This window comes from Chenopodium album, chromosome 21 (assembly GCF_948465745.1).
Source record: "Chenopodium album chromosome 21, dcCheAlbu1.1, whole genome shotgun sequence".
Taxonomy (NCBI): domain Eukaryota; kingdom Viridiplantae; phylum Streptophyta; class Magnoliopsida; order Caryophyllales; family Amaranthaceae; genus Chenopodium; species Chenopodium album.
This window is the reverse complement of record NC_137854.1, coordinates 20,516,970-20,527,891: the sequence shown is the minus strand read 5'-3', so window position 1 is coordinate 20,527,891 and position 10,922 is coordinate 20,516,970. Positions and strand designations below refer to the sequence as shown.

The window sequence follows — 10,922 nt, the reverse complement described above, 5'->3', positions numbered from 1 at the left end:
GTGGCCACTTATAAAAGAACAAAGTAACCCCTATAACACTAACCCGGTAACCCCTGTAATACTGACCAAGTAACCCTTAAGTAACCCCTGTAACACTGACGAAATAACCCCTATAACACTAACGAAATAATGCTCATGATGGATGGCCACACCGTGTGGCCAGCCACATATAAGACTTTATGAATTTCTTAAGAACATTAAAAAAAAAAAAACAATCATTTCATTTAAAATTTTATTTTAAACTACTATTTTGAAATTTTATTTTAAACTACTTTTTTAAAATTTTATTATAGATTGTCTAGAGTAACTAATCACCCATCAAATATATATATATGCGAAATTTCTTAAGCTTCGGTAGTAATCCACAAGTTTGACAAAACTCTTAATTTACCCCTGAATTTTTGGGAATGCGTCGGGTTCGGGTACCCCTGCGTTTAGAGTATTTAACAATTCACCTAATATGCCTACGAAAACTAAGGGTACCTTAGAAAATTACCTTTTTTCGGAAAATATCATCACTATCTCACTTCTTTTGTTAGAGTATTACTTCAATTCCCCGGTATCCCATTCTATATTCTAAAAAGAAATATAGCGAATCATCCCATGTTTACTTGTGTCAAAATACTCACTAAAAAAATCATTTAAAACATTGAAAAATCCTGATCATCAACATTTGTGTTATATTTAATTTTGTGGAGAGGCAGCAAAAGATAAGGAGATGTAGAGTAGTGAAATGATAAAGAAAACTCAATGTTTAAAACCTTCGCTCATTTGTTTGGGCATATTAGGTAAAATACTCTAACCTCGGGGGTACCTGAGGTATTCCAAAAAACATAGGGGTAAAATAAGAAATTCGCCAAATCTGAGGGGTACCTAGTAAAATTTTACCAATTTATATTGAACTATTGCTTACAAATTATGCTATGAAACAAATTTATTTTTACAGAAAATAACATCACCTAAATCTCTGTTTATAAAAAGTGTTGTTAAATTATTTACCTAGAACAATTTTACATATTTTTATGAGACAATCCTTTCGGAGAAACATCACTCTTTACTCTAAGGCAATGAAAATAATAACCGTTAAAGCTCGTCTATATTCACTATTGAGATTTATATAGTTAGCCCATGTTCACTTCAACTTATAAAAATAATACTACCTTGTTTCACATTTTGTTACTTTTGAAGGATAAACGGACTCCTAGGATAAATTTGTATGCGAGTGTAAGATAGAGATCTAGAGAGAAAAATAGAAATGCATGTGACGAAGAGATAAATAGAAAGAAATGACAACTTTAAAGGAAAAAAGACATTAGTTTTCAAGGGTCATTTTGTCAATGTTATAGGGGCCACTTTGTTAGTGTTATAGGGCTATACGGTCAGTGTTTTAGGGCCGGTTACATTTTTTCTTACAAAAAATTACACGGTGTGTTCAACCGCACATATGACGCACAATTATTTTTAAATATTAATTGTAGGTACAAAATACATGTTTGTATACACATTAAAATAATGTTAACTTTATTTACAAAATACTAATGTTTGTAATGTATCTTAATGTTAATTTCAATATTAATATGCCGTGGCACGCCGGCACACATCATATGCATATAAGACTAGTTAAAAATAGGTTGAGTTAGGGCTATATTTTCAGCCCATACGTTTAAAGTGATTTAGGTTATTAGAGCAAGTTTAACCCCAAGTCTTAAGTAATTTTTTGTAAAATCTGACATCCCTGGCCCTACCTTAGAGCAACTCAATGTTTTCACCGTGGTTTTTACCAGTCAATCAGTGTTAGTTGAGACTCTCAACTTGAGAGTCGTCAATCATCAATGAGTTAACGATCAGTGGTAACAATTAGTTAAGTCACAATCAAGCTCTTTTTTTTAATTGCATGTAAGTCCACAATAAGATGACGAAGTAGTTCTTTTAATGTCATGGAAATCCACAGTCACATTGATCATATGATCATGTTTATTTTATTAATGGCATGGAAGTCCACTAGTTAATAGTCATATGAAGTTCTTTCTTAATTACATGAAGTTTAGTGTAAGTCATGGTCTCTTATATATATATATATATATATATATATATATATATATATATATATATATATATATATATATATATATATTTTACATATTTTTGTAACTGCTTGATGGAGAATATTCGTCTGTCTCTATCTGTACTATATATAAACCAAAACAAACTATACACAAAGGTATTACAAACTCAGTTCTTTATTTTATTATTATTATTATTTTTTGTCATCACTGACTTTGCTACATCGTTCACACTAGGGTTGTTTGGTTATACGAAGAAAATTGGATAAGTGTAAAATCATGAGAATTTAAAAATGAATGAGTTGTTTGGTTGACAATAAAAAGTGTAAATGAGGTAATTGTGACTTCCCACAAAACATGGGAAGTTAATTTTCTAACCCCCCTAGGTAAGTCAAATTTATCATGATATGCAACTTCCTTCATGCCAACCAAACAATTTTTAGCAATTTTCATGAATTTAATGTACTCGTATGAATTTAATTCCAATAAAATACAAATTCCTATGGGAAGTAAATTCCTGTAGTAACCAAACGACACCTAGGAGAGACTAAAAAATCAAGGTACCTGTAGGCGTCGTTTGAAGTGCGCCTACGTTAAAGCATAGTGGTGAATATGTTTGACACTCATAAGAAGTGGGAATTGACAATACGATTAGGGACAAGGAAAGTAGGGAGCCGCCAACAAGTTTTTAAGGAACTTGTAAACCGTTCACGGATCATTATAAGGCAACCACGAAAAGGGACAACGATAGGCAACAACGATTGACCCGTGAAGGTTACACCCCATTCATAATCCATGAGATTACTAACTCCATATGGTTCGGAACCACGAAAGGAGGATCGGGGATGATGGTACGAAGTGAGTCATGGAGTCACATTCGCCCGTATTGGCCTCTACTCGATTCTTATTATGATAAGTATTCCTGCGATCTCAAAGGCATACAAATAAAATATTCAATTTGCTCCAAACTATTATTAAGCTAAATTGGTTAAATATTAATGCAACATATAATTCTAGAATATTGGTGATCACTTGATAAAACAACAAGATTAAAAAGGAACCTAAATCGGTTGTCCAAATTATCTTATTAGTCGTGATATTTAATTACATATTCACTTTAAACATGCAACATGGTGTTCATAATAAATATAAGAATAAACATTAATATTGGAAGCAATTCAACAATAATAGCGTTAATCAAATCAAATAATAATAATAATCATGATATTAGCAATATAAAATAATAACAATAAGTAATTAATTAAATTAATTACTCACATTACGCGCGCTCCTTAAAATTGCTACATCATGAATAAATTGTTAGTAACTTCAATAAAAATAAATCAAATTGAAATAATTAAATTAAATAAAAGCAGAGTTGATTTGGTCCAAACTCTTAGCTAATTATACCTTTCACGCCTTGGTTTCAGTATAGAACTTCGGGTATTATATGGACTCTTTGGAGTGCTTAGGGGAATTATTATGGAAGAATAAAAAGGCTAGAAATTAGGTTAAAGAGGGAGAAGAGAATGATTTTAGGTGTAAGGTGAGAGAGAATGATATTTGGTGGAAAAGAGAGGAAGAGAGAAGGATTTGATGATCAAGCTTGTTGATGATTGAAAAAGGGGAGATATGACCTCTATTTATAAGAAAAAAAGAGGGGTCGAATCAAGAAAAGATAAGAATTCGAATCGGATAAAACTCTTGCGATGGACAGCAGTTTTGGATAAAAGATATGGCCGAAATAGTGAGACGGTGTTAGTTTTGGATAGAGTTTCGTATTTCTTTTATATCTTTTTCGTTATAGCTCGGAATTAATATTATATTATATCATTGGAAAGATAATTTCAAGAGCTATCTAACCATCTAAGAATCAGATAAAAACTATGAAGCACGAAAAAATATCTGACAATCTTTGAACGTCTTCAATTCGAATAGAATTAGGACTTTCAAAAAGAAAAGTTTTATTCAATTTCAAATGCTTTAATCTTATCTTTTCAAAAAGAATAATTAAGATATTTTAGAAAACTTATAGAAGCTTCCAATTAATCCTAATTGGATTAGGAGTGAGATTAAATCCTTTTGACCCTCCACATGATCATTGGGTCGTAGATAAGGTGGGCTTAGATTCGGTTTAGACCCAGTTTAGTATTTTGGTCATAACTTATTCGTTATAACTCGGATTTGGGCTTATAATATATTGTTGGAAAGCTCTTTTAAAGCCCCATCCAAATATTTAATCATTGGACCCAGATTATGGACCAAAATAAACTGGATAAACGTTTTTATAAAAAGGACACGAAATGAATGATTTTAAAGGACACGAAATGAATTATTTGGGTTTAAAGGCACGAAAAGAGGAAAATAAGTTATGATTTGGGAAAATGGGCTATGAATTGGATTGTTTTATGAAATGTATTGAATGGAACATGGATTTAAGCACTCCAAAGATTAAATACTCAACCCGACCAATAACGGCGGTGAAAGGTGTTCATCATCGGGTTTGGTTTTGGGGAGACATTTTTAGGTGTCTACAGTACCCTGAATCGAAAACAAACCTGTTAGAAACCGCATGTACAAGAGGTTTCGGTTCCAAGTAGTAAAATGGATAGCTTTTTACAAAAGGTTCCGGTTCTGGTTCTCAATTTATTGAAATCGAAAACTATAGGTACCTTGTAATCTGATAAAAGTATCACTTAGACTTAATTCATATGGAGTAAATCACTTTAAACCCAATTTTTAATAAATAAAAGTAATAATTTCAAATATATGTATTAAATTTGCTAAACAATTATTTTTGGTTTATTGTATTTGCAAGTTGTAGATTTATCACCCATCAAATTTTTTTATATAATTTTACAAAAAAAAATACAAAATAAATTTAAAACAGGGTACCTAATATAGGAACCTGAGGTTCTGGTTTTGCTTCCCATTTTACAATCAATAATTCAATAAGTTTCGATTCCAGTTCTCATTTTGAGAAACATGTTGTAATAAATTCCGATTTCGGTTTCAGAGATGAGTACCTTGATTTTTTTTTTTTTTTTGTTTTTTTTTTGTTTCAGACTTGTAAGCGGAGCACTCGGACTTACTCAAGCTAAGCGGAGCTAAGGGATACTTAGACACTCAGACATTAATTCTAGGATATCTTGATATACCTGACAGGCTAAATTTGTATCACCTAATCAAAAGTAATTACCTAAGTCCTCTAACTTATGCAGATAGGGAAGTAGGGTTGAATCCACAGGGAAACTAGTCTTTCTACCTCTAATTAAATATTTTAATCCAAATTATTTAAGTAACCAATATTTTTGTGATTTAAAGTCTATGCTACGAAGAATATGAGTAAGAAGAAATAATCAGGAAGAAATCAAATAATAATAAAAGCCTAGGGCATAGGTTCACTAATAAACAATATTTCAGGGTAAAACATAATAATCAATCATCAATGCATTAACTAATAAGATCATAAAGGGCTTTCGCTACGTATTACAATCACAGAGTTAATTTACCGGTATTAAATCTCATCTCTCGAATCTCGACCTAACCATTTATAAATTAATCTGCCTATTGAAACTAAGCCTAAACATCAATTCTCATCTTTCGAATCTTGAATCAATATTTCTAAACTCATACAATTAAACCTGGCCAAATCTAATTGCATAGCATTAAAACAATCAATAGGAAATCAATTAAGCATTAACAATCAACAACCATAAATTACCCCTTCATATTATTTATTAGATCCCCATAAACCCTAGAAAGAGAACTACTCAGACATGATTAAAGCTAAACACATCAAAGCAATTAAACAAGGCATAAGGAATTGAAAGAGTGAAAATACTGAAATTAATAAAATAGAAATCGTACAGAATCGACGGAATCACGAACGGTGTTTAGGAACAAGAGAAAAATAAAAGCTTAGAGAGAGAAAATCTAAGTAGAGAGAGGAAAAAATAATAATAGAGTAAAATAAGTGTCTTAAACTTGCTTAATAAAATTACATTAATACTAAGCAAAGAGTTCTAACTAAACAAAACTAAATCGGAGCTTAATCGTCCCTCCAGAAGCTCGCGCCCAGTCGGACGCCACACCGCCTGGCTGGGCCTGCCTTTTGTCTTTGAACCTCTTCTCGCGCCCGGTCGGGCGCGCGCTTCGGGCGCGAGACCTTCGTTTCCTTTGCTCGGCCCGCCTGACCGGGCGCGTGCACCGGGCAAGGCCTATGACCACGGGCGGGCCCCTTGGGCTAACACATGGACTTCTATTGGGCCTCTTGATATGTTCATTTTATATAGAGATTTACCCCTGTCCCTTGGTCGGAATTAGTAGTGTTTTTGGCTCTTTCGAGCCACTTTTATTACTAATTGGTGATTTCCAGTGTTTTCGTAGTTTTCTTTGAGTTTCGTAGGAAATTGCATATTTTGAGATTTTTCCCGGATTTTTGAGGAGCAACTACGAGCGTTGGAGAACACGGCCACTCTTGATAGCCCAAGATAGGTTGGAAGAAGCAAATCGGTGACTAAGGGCTCGGTTTTGGAAATACGAGGCGTTTGGGCCAAGTAGGGAGGCCCAAGGAAGGAAACTCGGGGCCCAATTGTGGTTTTGGGCGTCCAAGATACTCCGCCCGGGGTCATCAAAGGCCGCCCGGAGGCGCGCCCGGCAGGGGGGGCGAGAAATTACTCCACCAACGCTCGCGCCCAGAGCACGCGCCCGGCCGGGCGCGAGAAAGGGGAGGCTCAAGAAAGGCGGGCCCGGTCGGGCGGCCTCTTACTCGACCGGGCGCGTGTGTTTGAGGGGCTAATTAAGCTCCGATTAATTTTGTTTAGCGTAGACTTCCTTGCTTAGTATTAATGTAATTTTATTAGGCAAGATTAGACACTTGTTTTTACTTCTCTACACTCTATTATTATTTTCTTCTCTCTCTACTTAGATTTTCTCTCTTTATACTTTTATTTTCTCTTGTTCCTAAACTCCATTGTAATTCTGTCGATTCGGTACGATTTCTCTTTTATTATTCTCAGTATTTATATTCCTTCACTTCCTTATGCCTTGATTAATTACTTTGTTTTTGTTTAGTTTTAATCATGTCTGAGTAGTTCTCTTTCTAGGGTTTATGGGGATCTAATAAATAATATGAAGGGGTAATTTATGATTATTAATTGTTAATGCTTAATTGATTTCCTATTGATTGTTTAAATGCTATGAAATTAGATTTGGCCAGGTTTAATTGTATGAGTTTAGCAATATTGATTCGAGATTTGAGAGATGAGAATTGATGTTTAGGCTTAGTTTCAATAGGCAGATTAATTTATAAATGGTTAGGTGGAGATTCGAGAGATGAGATTTAATACCGGTAAATTAACTATGTGATTGTAATACGTAGCGAAAGCCCTTTATGATCTTATTAATTAATGCATTGATGATTGATTATTATGTTTTACCCTGGAATATTGTTTATTAGTGAACCTATTCCCTAGGCTTCATTATTATTCATTTTTCCCTTATATATTCTTCTTACTCACATTCATCTTAGTATAGTTTGTAATCACAAAAATATTGCTTACCATGATAATTTAGATTATAATAATTAATTAGGAGTAGAATGACTTGTTTTCCTGTGGATTCGACCCTACTTCCCTATCTGCATAAGCTAGTGGACTTAGGTAATTATTGTTTATTAGGTGATACGACTTTAGCGTGTCAAAATTTGGCGCCGTTGCGGGGAAAACGGTTTTATTTTTATTTCTAATTGTTTTTGTAGTCTAGATTATTTTTCTTTTGCCTCAAAGGACATTAGTTCTTTGAGGTAGTTCTCATATTTGTCTTTTTAGTTCTTTATTTATGCCCAGGTGTTCCAGATCAGGTTACATTTCATTCGATCCTGAGATCGAGCGCTCTTTCCAAAGACAGAAGAATTTTATAGGCAAATCCTGGCAGGTTCTGGGAGTAACAATATTCCTAGAAATTCGCCATCTAATTCAAGTGATTCGGAGGATCCTTTTGATTCAAAATTAGAGATGACTACACCACCTCCACCTCGCAAGCTTAGCGATTATTCGCAACCATCCTTGACGGATTTTCCACATCTTTCTCCTAGACCAGATCTAGAGGGAGTCCAATTCGAGATCAAGCCCCAGTTCATAACGATGATAGAAAGAAAGCAATTCAGTGGAGCCAAGGGTGAAGATCCTAATCTTCACATTGCAGATTTCTGTCAATATTGCAACACCATTAGGCAGAATGGGGTAACGCACGACCAAATCAGGGAGATTCTTTTTCCCTTTTCTTTATGTGGGAAAGCTAAATTGTGGTTTAATGGTTTGAATAGAACTGCACTTGGTATTACTAACTGGGAGACTCTTGCTTTGAATTTTTATAACAAATATTACCCTACAGAGAAAACAGCTTTAGTGAGGAGTGCCATTCAGAACTTTTCCCAGAAGCCAGATGAAGCATTATATGAGGCTTGGGAGAGGTTCAAGGATTTGCAAAGGGAGTGTCCCCACCATAACTTGGCAAAGTGGCAGTTGATTCAAGCTTTTTACAATGGATTAGGGAATCCATCTAGGACAATTTTAGACTCCGCAGCTAGCGGTAGATTTATGAATCTTAATGTTGATGATGCAGATCAGGTTATTGAAGATATGGCGATACATAATTCCCAATATGGGAATACTAGAGGCTATGCAAATAAGGGAAAGCACCATGTTGATTCAGTAACCCTTATACAAGCTCAGCTCACTTCTATTTGCCAAAAATTAGATAACCTTAGTACTACTATTCTTAATTCTGTTGCTAATGTTTCTACTGTTTCTAACAATGCTAATGATGCTTTTTGTGAAAATTGTGGAAGTGTAGGACATTATGAACAAGGTTGCAGGAGTTCAATGGAGCAAGTTAATGCTTTCCAAACCTATAAGCAAAATAACCCATACTCCAACACCTACAATCCTGGCTACCGAAACCATCCTTATTTATCCTACCGTAGCACCAATGTTCAAAATCCTCCACCTCCACAACAACCACAACAAGCACCCCCTCCACAGCAAAAATATTACCACCCTCATGCCAACCAGAAACCCCCATCACAAACCCCTACTACATCTTCTGACCCTGCTTTGTCAGAAATTAGAGCGATGCTTACTAGTATGCAAAAGCATATGGAGAGTAGAGACCAACAAATTGACTCAATTATAGACTATAATAAAGTTATGGACACACAAATTGCCTAATTGTCCTCTACCCTTCAAACCCGCCAGCAGGGAGCCCTACCAGCGCAGGGAATTCAACCTACGGAACATGCAAATGCAATTACCCTAATTGATGTTGCTAATCCTGATTCCGTTGTACCAAACGTTTCTGCATGGCTCCAGGGTAATACTAATATTTCTGATGATTCATTGCAGGGTACAACCTCAAGGAAGTATGCACCCCAGGAGAAGAGTAGGGAAGCACCACCAGTTATCAAATTACCATTCCCAAATCGCCAACTAAAGACTAAGTTGGATAAGTAGTTTGGTAAGTTTCTGGAGGTTGTCAAGAATTTGCAGGTAACGGTTCCTTTCAGACAACTTATTACACAGGTTCCTGCATATGCTAAATTTATGAAAGATATATTGACTAGGAAGAGGGCCTTTAATGAAGTAGAAACTGTAGCTTTTACCGAGGAATGTAGTGCATTATTATAAAATAAATCTCCTCCTAAATTAAAGGATCCTGGTAGTTTCTCTATCCCTTGTCATATTGGTAATGTCTTCATAGATAAAGCATTGCGTGATTTGGGTGAATCTGTTAGTGTCATGCCATCGTCTATTTGTTCTAAATTGAATATGGGTGAATTAAAAACTACTAATATTACTTTGCAAATGGCAGATCGTTCGGTTAAATATCTCTTAGGTATTTTAGAGGACGTCCCTGTTAGAGTTGGTAAATTTTTCATCCCTGTTGATTTTGTTGTTTTAGACATGGCTGAGGATACACAAATTCCCATTATATTAGGTAGGCCTTTTCTCCATACTGCAGGAGCCATTATTGATGTTAAAAATGGTAAACTAACCCTATCTGTTGGTGATGATAATATTACATTTAATTTAGGGAAAGTTTTGCAAGGTCCTATGTTAGAGGAAAATTGTTGTTTAATTGACGTCATTGATATAATGGATGATATTTGTGAAGATAGCTTGGCACAGATTCTTGCAAGGGATCCCTTGGAAGAAATACTTTTTGGAAATTTGTCTACAGGTGATGCGAGTATCTGGAGTAAAGAGGTGGATGTCATCGAAAAGGCTCTCGCCATAGGAGATTTTGATGCTAACGAGAATAAGAAGGTAGTAAAATTAGTTCAGGAATCGAAACCTGCAGAGGTAAAGAAACCTGAACTAAAACCTCTCTCTTCTTATTTAAAATATGTTTTTCTTGATGAGCAGGAAATGCACCCTGTGATCATTAGTACTGCACTTGATGACCCACAAACTTCTCAACTTCTAGAGGTTCTTAGAACCCACAAAAGGGCAATAGGGTACAGTATTGATCTCAAGGGAATAAGCCAGATTTTTGTATGCACAGGATACACTTAGAGGACAACTACAAGCCCTGCATTCAACTCCAGAGGAGGTTGAATCCTAATATACAAGAAGTAGTAAAAAAAAAGTGGTTATGAAATTACTTGATGCAGGTATTATATATCCTATTTCTAACTCTAAATGGGTAAGTCCTGTACAGGTGGTTCCTAAGAAGGGTGGGATGACTGTTATAAAAAATGATAAAAATGAATTAATTCCCACTAGAACTGTTACAGGATGGCGTATGTGCATTAATTATCGTAGATTAAATGTTGCCACCAAAAAGGACCACTTCCCT

At 35.0% G+C, this 10,922-nt stretch overlaps 1 non-coding gene across 1 annotated transcript; it reads right to left on the bottom strand.

Moving 5' to 3' along the window:
- Positions 1 to 8,466: 8,466 nt before the first annotated feature.
- On the bottom strand, positions 8,467 to 8,577 carry LOC145603223 (small nucleolar RNA R71). The gene has a single exon (XR_014104753.1). It is a non-coding gene; the product is annotated as a small nucleolar RNA R71 (small nucleolar RNA).
- Between the last annotated feature and the right edge of the window lie 2,345 nt (positions 8,578 to 10,922).